Genomic DNA, 11,953 nt, shown 5'->3' on the forward strand with positions numbered 1-11,953 from the left:
TCAACCTTACAGGTCAGTCTCCCAAAGCAACAGAAATGAAATCAAAAATAAACCAATGGGACCTAATCAAACTGACAACTTTTGCACAGCAAAGGAAACCAAAAAGAAAACAGACAACTTACAGAATAGGAGAAAATAGTTTCAAATGATGCAACTGACAAGGGCATAATCTCTAAAATATACAAACAACGTATACAACTCAACAGCAAAAAAGCCAACAACCCAATTCCAAAATGGACCAAAGTACTGAATAGACATTTCTCCAAGGAAGATATACAGGTGGCCAACAAGCACATGAAAAAAATGTTCAACATCACTGATTAGTAGAGAAATGCAAATCAAAACTACCATTTGATATCACCTCACACCAGTCAGAATGGCCATCATTCATAAGTCCACAAATAACAAATCTTGAGAGAGTGTGGAGAAAAGGGAACCCTCCTGCACTGTTGATGGGAATGGAAACTGGTACAACCACTATGGAGAACAGTATGGAGGTACTTTAGAAAACTGTGCATAGAACTACCATATGCTCTAGCAGTCCTACTCTTGGGCATATATCTGGACAATACTTTCCTTGAAAAAGACCCATGAACCTGCATGTTCATTGCAGCACTATTCACAATAGCCAAGACATGGAAACAACCCAAATGTCCCTCCACAGATGATTGGATTAAGAAGATGTGGTATATATGCACAATGGAATATTACTTAGCCAAAAAAAGAATGACATAATGCCATTTGCAGCAACATGGGTGGAACTAGAGAATCTCATCCTGAGTGAAGTAAGTCAGAAAGAGAAAGACAAATACCATATGATATCACTTACATCTGGAATCTAATATTCAACATTAATGAACCTTTCCACAGAAAAGAAAATCATGGAATTGGAGAACAGACTTGTGGTTGCCAAGGGAGAGGGGAGGGAGTGGGTTGGATTGGGAGCTTGGGGTTAATAGATGTAGGCTATTGCCTTTGGAATGGATTATCAATAAGATCATGCTGTGTAGCACAGGGAACTATGTCTAGTCCCTTATGATGGAGCATGATAATGTGATAAAAGCAATGTGTACATATGTGTAACTGGGTCACCATGCTGTACATAGGAAAAAAATAATGTATTGGGGAAATTAAAAACAATCATGTTCTGTTTATGTTTTCCTATAAGAGTTTTACAGTGTCCATTCTTACATTTAGGTCTTTGAACTCTTTGAGTTTATTTTTGCATATATTGTTAGAAAGTGTTCTTATTTCATTCTTTCATTTGTAGCTGTCCAGTTTCCCAACATCACTAACTGAAGAGACTGTCTTTTCTCCATTATATATTCTTGCCTCCTTTGTCAAAGACTAATTAGCTATAAGTGTGTGGGTTTTTTTATGGGCCCTCTGTCCTCTTCCATTGATCTATGTGTCTCTTTTTGTGCCAGTCCCACGCTATTGTTCATACTGTGGCTTTGTAGTATAGTCTGAAGTCCAAAGTCCTCCTGGTTCTCAAGATTGTTTTGGCTATTTGAGGTCTTTTGTGTTTCCATATAAATTTTGAAATTATTTGTTCTGCTTCTTTTAAAAAAATGCCACTGATATTTTGATTGCTGTGAATCTGTAGACTCTCTTGAGTAGTATGGACATTTTAACAATGTTAATTCTTCTCTTTAAGAGCATGGTATAGCTTTCCATCTCTTTCTGTCATAAAGTCTTACAGTTTCTGAGTGTAGATCTTTTAACTTCTTAGGTAAATTTGTTCCTAGGTATTTTAATCTTTTTGATGCAATGGCAAATGGAATTATTTCTTTAATTTCTCCATCCGATAGTTTTATTGTCAGTATATAGAAATGTAACAGATTTATGTATGTTAATTTTGTCTTTGTATCCTGAAACTTTACCAAATTCATTGAAGATCTCTAGTCATTTTCTGGTGACATCTTTAAGATTTTCTATGTATAGTATCACATCATCTGCAAACACTGATAGTTTTATGTTTCCTTTCCAATTTGTATTACTTTTATTTGTTTTTCTTCTCTGATTGCTATGGCTAGGACTTCCAAACCTACGTTGAATTAAAGTGGCAAGAGTGGACATTGTTGTCTTGTTCCTGATCTTAGCAGAAATGCTTTCAGCTTCTCACCATTGAGTATGATGTTAGCTGTGGGCTTGTCATATACAGCTTTTTTTTGTTGTTGTTGAGGTATGTTCCCTCTGTGCCCACTTTCTGGAGAGTTTTTATTGCAAATGGATGTTGAACTTTATCAAAGTTTTTTTCTGCATTTATTGAGAGAAGCCTATGATTTTTATTCTTCAGTGTGTTAATGTGGTATAACACATAGATTTATCAGCAGATATTGGAAAATCCTTGCATTCCTCAGATAAATCCCTCTTGTAATGTTGTATGATACTTTTAATATATTGCTGGATTGGATTTCGTTAATATTTTGTTGAGGATTTTTTCTTTGTGTTCATTTATCAGCGATATTGTTCTGTAATATTCTTTTTGTGGTATCTTTTCTGGTTTTAGTATCATAGTGATGCTGACCTCATAGAATGATTTTCAAAGTGTTCTTTCCTCTGCAATTTTTTTTAATCATTTCAGAAGGATAGATGTTAACTCTTCTATAAATGCTTGGTATAACTCACCTGTAAAACTGTCTGGTTCTGGGCTTTTGTTTGTTTGGGGTTTTTATATTATTGATTCAGTTTTACTAGTGGTAGATTGTCTGTTCATATCATGTAATTTCTTCCTAGTTCCATCTTGGGAAATTATATATTTCTAGGAATTTATCCATTTCTCTTGGCATACATTTGTTCATAGTAATCTCTTATGATCCTTTATATTTATGCAGTGTCAATTATAACATCTCCTTCATCTCTGATTTTTATTTAAGCCTTTTCCTTTTTTTCTTGATGAGTCTGACTAAAGTTTTATCAGTTTTGCTTTTGGATGGATATCATATATGGATATGGATATACATGTAGATATATAGAGAGATATATACATATAGGTAGATATAGATCATTGGTTGCCAGGCCCTGCTTTGTCTAGAGGCAGCCAACTGCTGGTGGGTTTCAGGTCAGAAGGCAGCTGACTAAAGAGCCCTGGGGGATCATGGAGCTGGTACTAGCCCATTGGTGGATGCAGCTGGGTTCCAAGGAGGGTCATTGTGGGGTGAGGGCTCCCAGATCTGGTCTTAACCTGCTGGTGGGCAAGTTCACTTCCTGAAATGATTGATGGTGAAGTCCTGAATAGTCCAAAACTGGTTATCATCCTACTGGTGAGTGGGTCTCTATCCAAAGATGACTGGTAAGTCTTATGTCCTGCTACTCCACCATCTTAGACCTTCTCAGTTGCAATCAGATTCTTAACCCACTGTACCACAGCAGGAATGCCTATGTTTTTTATTTGTGTTTACCATGAAGTTTATTTATAACAAGCTGGGTATATATGTGATTATTTTCAGTTGCTGATCTTTTAAGTTCAAATTTATTTTAACAACCCTGCATTTTATCACCCCTTTTTGCATGTTTCACGTTGTGATTTCAGCCAGCTCTTGGGTGGGGTAATTCCTCACATATCTGTTGGTGGAATCCAGAGTTTCCCAAAGCTTCTGTCTACATACTGGTGTCTGGGGTCAGATACAGACATGTTGGCTGAAGTCTCTATACTGTTCCATTGCCAAATAGTAGGAGGGATCAGGGCATGAAGATTTTTCAGGGCTAGTACCAACTTGCTCATTGGTGGGCATGGTCCTGCCATAGCCAGCTGAAGGGCTCTGGTGGTCCTGTGGCTGGGTACTGTCCTCTGGTGGATGAGGCTGGATCTAGTCTTGGCTAACTGGTTGGTTGAGCTAGGTTTTGGGGTCTTTGATGCAGGGCCTAGGGATCCTAATGCTCTTGTTGGCCCATTGGTGGGAAAGGCCAAAACCCAGGGTGTCCCTGAGCAAGTGCCAGTTCTCTGATATGTGTGGCCAGGTCCTGGGTCCTCTGGTGGGTAGAGTGAGATCCCAGAGCAGATATAAGCTCAGGGGTTCTTAAGACAGCCTGTCTATTGATGTCTGTGGCTATGTTCCTGTCTGGCTAAGACTAGGCCTGAGACTTCCTGGTACTGGTGTTGACAGGCTGGTGGGGTAGGCTGGTTCCCTGCTCTAATAAGCTAGAGGGAGAATTCAAAATTGGCTCTTCCCAACACTGTGTCTTCATGGTATTAAAAGCTCCCCATGGCTTCTGCCACTGTCTGTGTCCCCAAGGAAAGCTCAAGTTGCATCCTGCCTCTTTAGGAGGCTCTCCAAGACCAGCAGATGGGTCTAACCCAGGCTCCTTTCAAATTACTACTTCTGCCTTGGGTCCCAGAGTTGTGAGATTTTGTATATGCCCTTTAAAAGTGGAGTCTCAGATTTCTCCTCAGGTGCAGCAGGTTAAGGATCTGGCATTGTCACCTCAGTGGCTTGGGTTGCTCCTGGGGCACAGATTTGATCCCTGGCCGGGGAACTTCTGCATGCTGCAAGGATGGCCAAACATTAAATACAAAATAAAATAAAAGTGGAGTCTCTATTTCTTATAACCCTCAGCCTCTACCTAAAATTGGCCCTACCATCCTTCAAAGACCAATGTCCTTGGGACTCATGTTTCTGTTACAGGACCCCCAAGTTGGGGAGCCTGATGTGACACTCATACCTCTCATTGTTTGGGGAGCACCTTTGCAGTTGTAATTATCCTCCAGTTTCTGGATTGTCCACCCAGAGGTATGAGCTTTGATTAGTCTGGATTTCTACCCCTCCTACTCATCTCATTTTGTTTCCCTCTTTATAGCTTTAGTTTTAGGAAATCTTTTCTTTTCTTTCTGTCTTCCTGTCTTTCTCATCAATAATTGGTCTGTAAGTAGTTTTAATGTTGGTGTGCCTGTGAGAGGAGGTGAGCTCAAGATCTTCCCTCTCTGCTATCTTGCCCACCACTCCTGAAACTTTGAATATTGGATATGGTACAGCCAGTGGACTTTGTGTTCAAATGAGAATACACCATTGCAAGGAGTGATGGTATTCAACACTTACAAAGGTGCTTGTTCCTGTATTACCACCACCCCACAGTAGGAACTTGGAGGAGGTCAAAGGAGTCATTAGTTTACAACATTAAAAAAAAAAACATTAGATGGGGTTCCTGTCATGGCGCAGTGGTTAACGAATCCGACTAGGAACCATGAGGTTGCGGGTTCAATCCCTGGCCTTGCTCAGTGGGTTAAGGATCTGGCGTTGTTGTGAGCTGTGGTGTAGGTTGCAGATGCAGCTCGGATCCTGCGTTGCTGTGGCTCTGGCGTAGGCCGGTGGCCACAGCTCCAATTCGACCCCTAGTCTGGGAGTCTCTATATGCCGCGGGAGTGGCCCTAGAAAAGGCAAAAGGACAAAAAAAAAAAAGAACATTAGAAATGATATAGATGTAAATTACATATAGACAATTGACCTTTGGCATTATCAGTTTACCTATCTTATAGCCCCAGATGATTTCAAATAGAACCTTGTTTTGATTTCATATGAGATCATCCATGATAGTAAGGACAAATGTGCCATGTATCTAAATCAGTAGTACCAGGGACATTTTAGAAAAATAACTTAGAATTCCTCTAATACATGACTCATTTCCAAGAAAATAATTCTGAAACCTCTAAATGTTGGGTCACAGACATTTGAATACTTCCATATTGACTTCCTGCTATTACTTTCAGTGATGGTATATGAATATATATGTGTGTGTGTGTGTGTGTGCTTTCAGAATGGTCAAAGTCTTTCTCTGTTAAAGATCAATGACTCTGACACTGGTAAAAATTTCCTCACTTTCATTTTCCCTCTTGGGGAATTATGATAATACTCTCATTAAGCAGTTCTGCAAGGCATTATTACTTTCACAAAAACTCCCCTATTCATACCATCTCTCATCATCTGGCATAGTAGAAAAAAACAAGTGAAATTCTCAAGATAAAATTAGTCAAACTTTCAGAAATATTGGCGCTTGCCTGGTCCATAGTCTCCCTTCTTGTGGGTTAGTGACAGGCTAATCTGTGCATCTAAGAATATCGTGTGATCATGGACTCCACTCTGTTGCAAGCAGGCCCTGCCCAAATACTACAAGGAATTCATGTAATATATTCAGTCTTATCATCAAGTGTGAACGTCTTTTTCTTATGTTCTCAAGGAACCCTACATGATCTAAAACCTGGAGAATGTCCCAGAGGCATCACTGATTCACTTTTTCTGGCACCACCCAAGAGGGGGATTATTAATTGGAAAACATGTTCATAAATTTGTAATTAACATTAACCAAACTTATAAATGACTCTGTGACAGCTCTGGAGGTTAAATAGGCAAGTCTAAACATTTTTGACTATATGATAGTGGACAACCGAATATCTTCAGATTTTCTATTAGCTAGCCAGGTAAGTGATGCCTGTGCTATTGCCAAGACTTGGATAAATGTGTGAGCCAGAAGGAACAATTAATTCCTAAACTGAAGACGATAGCTTACAAAGGTAGATCTTCTGAGACACAGGATTTTGGCCTGTTTGGTAATCATAAAATATGTCTCTGAAGCATTCTGCAAAGTTTCATCATTACTCAGCTATTGAGTTTCTGTGCATTACAACTGCAAGTAATTTCCAAAGTTTTAAGTGCTATTGTACAGACCCAGTTATATCACATGATGCAACACTCATCACCTGACAAAAGGATCATGGAGCTCAGTCCCTAACTGGACTTAAGACTTTTGTTTTTATGCCAATGATGCCATCTAGAAATGTTGACAGTGATGCAGATCAGGAGTGAGGCTACTTTTTTTTTTGACCCTCTGATTTGGCTAAAGCACAATTTTTCAACATTGAGCACTGGAACAGAAATTTTCATCAATTGTGTAACTACAATGAGGGGATATCTTGTGATTCACATAACCCTTCCTGCCTTGCTCAAAACCTCACTTTTCCTGCATTAACTCTTAAGACATCAACTGATCTATCATTAAGATCACAGCAAAAAAAAAATGACATGGAGCAAAGAAAACAATGGGAAAGATCAATGAAACTGAAATGAAAAGGTAAAAACAATTGATAAATCTTTAGCCAAACTCATCAAGAAAAAAAGGGGGTGGTGAGAGGGCTCAAATCAATAAAATCAGAAATGAAAAAGAAGTTGAATCAGAAATACGAAAGATCTTAAAAGAGTACTTCAAATAACCATAAGCCAATAAAATGCAGAACCTAGAAGAAAGGGACAAATTCTTGGAAAGCCACAACCTTCCAACAATGAACCAGGAAGAAATATAAAATATAAACAGACAAATAACAATTATTGAAATGGAAACTGTGATTCAAAAACTTCCAACACACCACAGTCCAGAACCATATGACTTCATTGGTAAATCCTATCAGTCATGAAGAGAAGAGTTAAATCTATTCTTCTGAAACTCTTCCAAAAAAACTGCAGAAGGAACACTCTCAAGCTCATTCTATGAAGCCACCATCACTCTGACACCATTATAATGACACCACAAAAAAAGAAAATTACAGGCCAATGTCACTGATAAACATATGTGCAAAAATCCTCAACAAAACACTAGCAAGCTGAACCCAACAATATATTGAAAGAATCATACTCCATGATCAAATAGTATTTATCCAAGTAATGCAAAGATTCTTCAGTATACACAAATCAATCAGTGTGATACAGCACTTTAATAAACTGAAGAATAAAAACCATATAGTCATCTAAATAGATGCAGAAAAAGCTTTTGAAAAAATTCAACACCAAATTATGATTTAAAACTCTCCAAATATTGGGCATAGAGGAAACATACCTCAACATAAAAAAAGGCGACATAACACAAACCCACAGCTGTATTATCAATATAGCTGCTCAGGTCACTGCTGTGGTGTGGGCTTGATCCCTGGGAACTTCCATGTGCTATGGCTGCCCACCAAAAAATAAATAAATTAAATTAAATTAAATTAAATTAAAAAGATCAGAAGATCTAAACAGACATTTCTCCAAAGACAGACAGATGGCAAAAAAATATATATTCATCATCAATAATTATTAGAGAAATGCAAATCAAAATTAGAGTGAGGTACCACCTTACACCAGCCATAATTGGCTTCATCAAAAAGTCTACCCACAAATGATGGAGAGGGTGCAGAGAAAAGGGACCCTCATTTTCTGTTGGTGAGAATGTAAATTGGTCCAACCACTATGGAAAACAGTGTGGAGGTTCCTCAAAAAAACGAAAAATAGAATGAAATTATGACCCAGCAGTCCCACTCCTGGGCATCCATCTGGAGAAACACAATTTGAAAAGATGCATCTACCTCAAGGTTCATTGCAGCACTATTTACATTAGCCAAGACATGGAACCAACCTAAATGTCCATCAACAGAGGAATGGATTAAGATGTGATTATTTATGGTATAGATCTCTATTATACACATACACAATGAAACATTACTCACCCACAAAAAAGAGTGAAGAATGCCATTTGCAGCAACATGGATGGACCTAGAGATTAGGAAACAAAGTGAAGTAAATCAGACAAATATCATATGTCACTTATATGTGGAATGGAATAAAAATGATATGAAAGAACTTATTTACAAAATAGAAACCGACTCAAAGATTTTGAAATCAAAATCTTTATGGTTACCAAAGGGGAAACATGGGTGAAGGATAAATTAAAGGTTGGGATTAACATATACACACTACTGTATATAAAATAGATAAGTAGCAAGGACCTACTGAATAGCACAGGGAAATCTACTCAGTACTTTGTAATTACCTATTTGGGGAAAGAATCTGAAAAAAAATGGATATATGTATATGTATAACTTAATCACTTTGCTCTACACCTCAAAATAACACAATATTTTAAATCAACTGTATTCCAATAAAATATTCTTAAAAATAAAAAAGTCAAAATTAGAAAATGAATTTTCCCTTCATTAGAGTCACCCTGGGTCATATAATAATATAAAGATTAAAATTATACAAAAAAAAACAAAGATAAATCTTTATTTTTATAAGAAAATTATGCATTTCCTATGCTCCCTCCCTCACAATCCTGTGAAACAATTCCCTTGGCCTGATGACCTCAGTCTGACCATCCCAGAACTCTAAGGCATCACTTGGTCACCATCTTCTAAATCTCATTAGTCATCTCTGAAAAATAGCAGCTTCTTCTTATAGGGAAGGTGGGTGGAAGGATGTGGGCAATACTTACACACAGGAGAAAACTTAGTTTGTGGGACTTCTCAGACTCCCTAACCATGCTGCCAACTTAGATCTTTTCATAGATTAGGTAGGTGGTGGTGGAGGGGTTGCTAGACTGTAAACTACCACAAGAAGAATCTCCATCTCATGGCTCCAGAGAGGAATGCTGTAACAGAATTAGCTGCAGCAGAAACTGTACAGGAAGGAAGAGTCAAGGAAACTGTGTAGAAAAGGGCACATGAGAGAAAATGAGGATGTTTTATTTTTCCTAGATTTATTGAAAATAATGACATCCACCACCATATAAATTTGAAGTGTACAATAAGATGATCTGATTTACATATATTGTGAAATGATTACCACAGTAGGTTATTTAACATCCATCATCTCATATAGATACAACTGAGAAAAAAATTCTCCTTGTAATGAGAACTCTCTTATCTACTCTCTTGATAACTTTGCCAATATATCATGAAGCAGCATTAACTAGTCATCAGGTTGTTGTGAAGTTATTTTTTAATTGGAATCCAGATTGGAGAATCAAGATAGGGGAGAAACAGGAGTTACCATAAGCTTCTCATTGCTGTTCCTGCTTTTAAGATTCTATGATCCATATTCTATTTTTCTCCATGTGCCAGGTCATCTTTGGCTTCACTCATATTGCACAGAATGGAATTTGATCGGACAACTTCAGTGTAACATGTACACCCAAGGATCTCTGCTTTTTTTTTTGATACTTCATTCAGCTTAATACGGTAAGCAAATGTGCTACTCAAAAATCCTAAGTATTTTGTTCCTGAGTGTTTCGGAATGATGTCACAAAAATACACCATCTAGTGTTTGCCCAAGTTCATGAGTCTCATCTTCAATAAGATTCTCAAAGTTGCTTGGAAATTTTTTTTATTTTTTAACTGTTTATAGATTCCTGCCACTGTACAAATTTTGTGCACATGACAAATTCCCTTCTTTTTCATAGTCACCCTGAAAAAAACCTTTTTTCCTCTATTGTTGAAATGATTTGCCATTTCTGATTTTGCTTTCTCCACTTGGTCACCATGGGTTACCCCCCTACAATCTTGATTTTCTCTTTACTGGTTGATTTCACCTCCTCTCCTTAATGGCACCAAAGATATCTAAATCCATGCATTTTTCTTAGTCTTTTTCCTTTTTGATCTCTGTGCAACTTGTGAAAGTGACAGCCATTACTTACCCCTTTGGCATTCCTTTCTCTCTTGATTTTTATTGTCATGCACAGAAAAGGGTCTTTTTAAAGGCCTAATGTATTAAAATGGTGGTAAGAATAATACAATAAGAATGGTGACAAATACGAAGTATTTATTCTTTAGGGGCCATGTGTGTTTTCTCCATTAATTTTCTTTTATCTGGTTATATGCTATGCTTTAAACAAACCATCTTTCTCATAACTTCAACTTTTGGATGGCTTCTTAAATTTTGTCTCTAGCTGGGATTTTTCTTGCCTCTCAATTATTATCACTTTTTAGGAATAAATTGCCTTGTAATTTGGTGAATCTTTTACTGGCACCAAAACCTTGGTGTATTTGGTTCTTTCCCATTCTAACCAGAAAACACCTTTTTCCTTTCCCCTTAACTTATACCAATAATGTGTGGATTTATGTATATCCTCTGCTATAGAAGCTATGAAATCTTGGGTGTGTTGATGTATGTGTGTGTTAAATATTTACATGTATAGGATGGGATATTCTTCAGAATAAAATTGTATTCTTTTTTTTCCAGCTTTATTGAGATATGATTGACATGTAATTTTATGTAACTTTCAGGTGTACATTTTTTTAAATTCTGCTTTAAATTTATGGTAGGAATAATTTTTTAAGATTATGAACAAAGAACCATTTTGCATTTTGCATGATGTAGTTAAAGAGCAAGGAATTTAGTATCAGAAAGGCTAATTTTGGGTTCCAAAATCAGTAATTCTGTTTTGGGATAAGTTACTGACTTCTCTGAACTTGCAATTCCCCCTCTATAAATGATAATAATGCTACTATGGAAATATCCCTCCAAAAGTAATCATAACAATCCAATATATAGTAAATATGTGCCATACTTGTAATGCATGCTTTTCCAGCTCTAAAATTCCATCATTAATTATTTCAGAAACTTTAATATTGTGGTTTTAAAATATCTGTATGGGAGTTCCCGTCGTGGCGCAGTGGTTAACGAATCGGACTAGGAACCATGAGGTTGCGGGTTCGGTCCCTGCCCTTGCTCAGTGGGTTAACGATCCAGCGTTGCCGTGAGCTGTGGTGAAGGTTGCAGACGCGGCTCGGATCCCGCGTTGCTGTGGCTCTGGCGTAGGCCGGGGGCTACAGCTCCGATTCAACCCCTAGCCTGGAAACCTCCATATGCCGCGGGAGCGGCCCAAGAAATAGCAACAACAACAAAAGACAAAAGACAAAAAGACAAAAAAATAATAATAATAAAATAAAAATAAAATATCTGTATTTTCCTCTCTGACTTTAAGGATGGCATGAAAAATGACTACTACCTATATCATGAAAAATGTAAATGGAAAAACTTGAGATTGTATAAGTTCCCTGCTATGTAGGCTGTTTTTAGAATTACTGCTTCTCTCTCTTTCTGTGTCTCTTTCTGTCTCTGTCTCTGTCTCTCTCACTCTTCCTCCCTCCTACCCTTCCTCCCTCATTCCTTCTTCTCTCTCTCTTTCTACATGCTTCTTATTGTTTTCT

Source organism: Phacochoerus africanus, chromosome 9 (genome assembly GCF_016906955.1).
Source record: "Phacochoerus africanus isolate WHEZ1 chromosome 9, ROS_Pafr_v1, whole genome shotgun sequence".
In the NCBI taxonomy this organism is placed as follows: domain Eukaryota; kingdom Metazoa; phylum Chordata; class Mammalia; order Artiodactyla; family Suidae; genus Phacochoerus; species Phacochoerus africanus.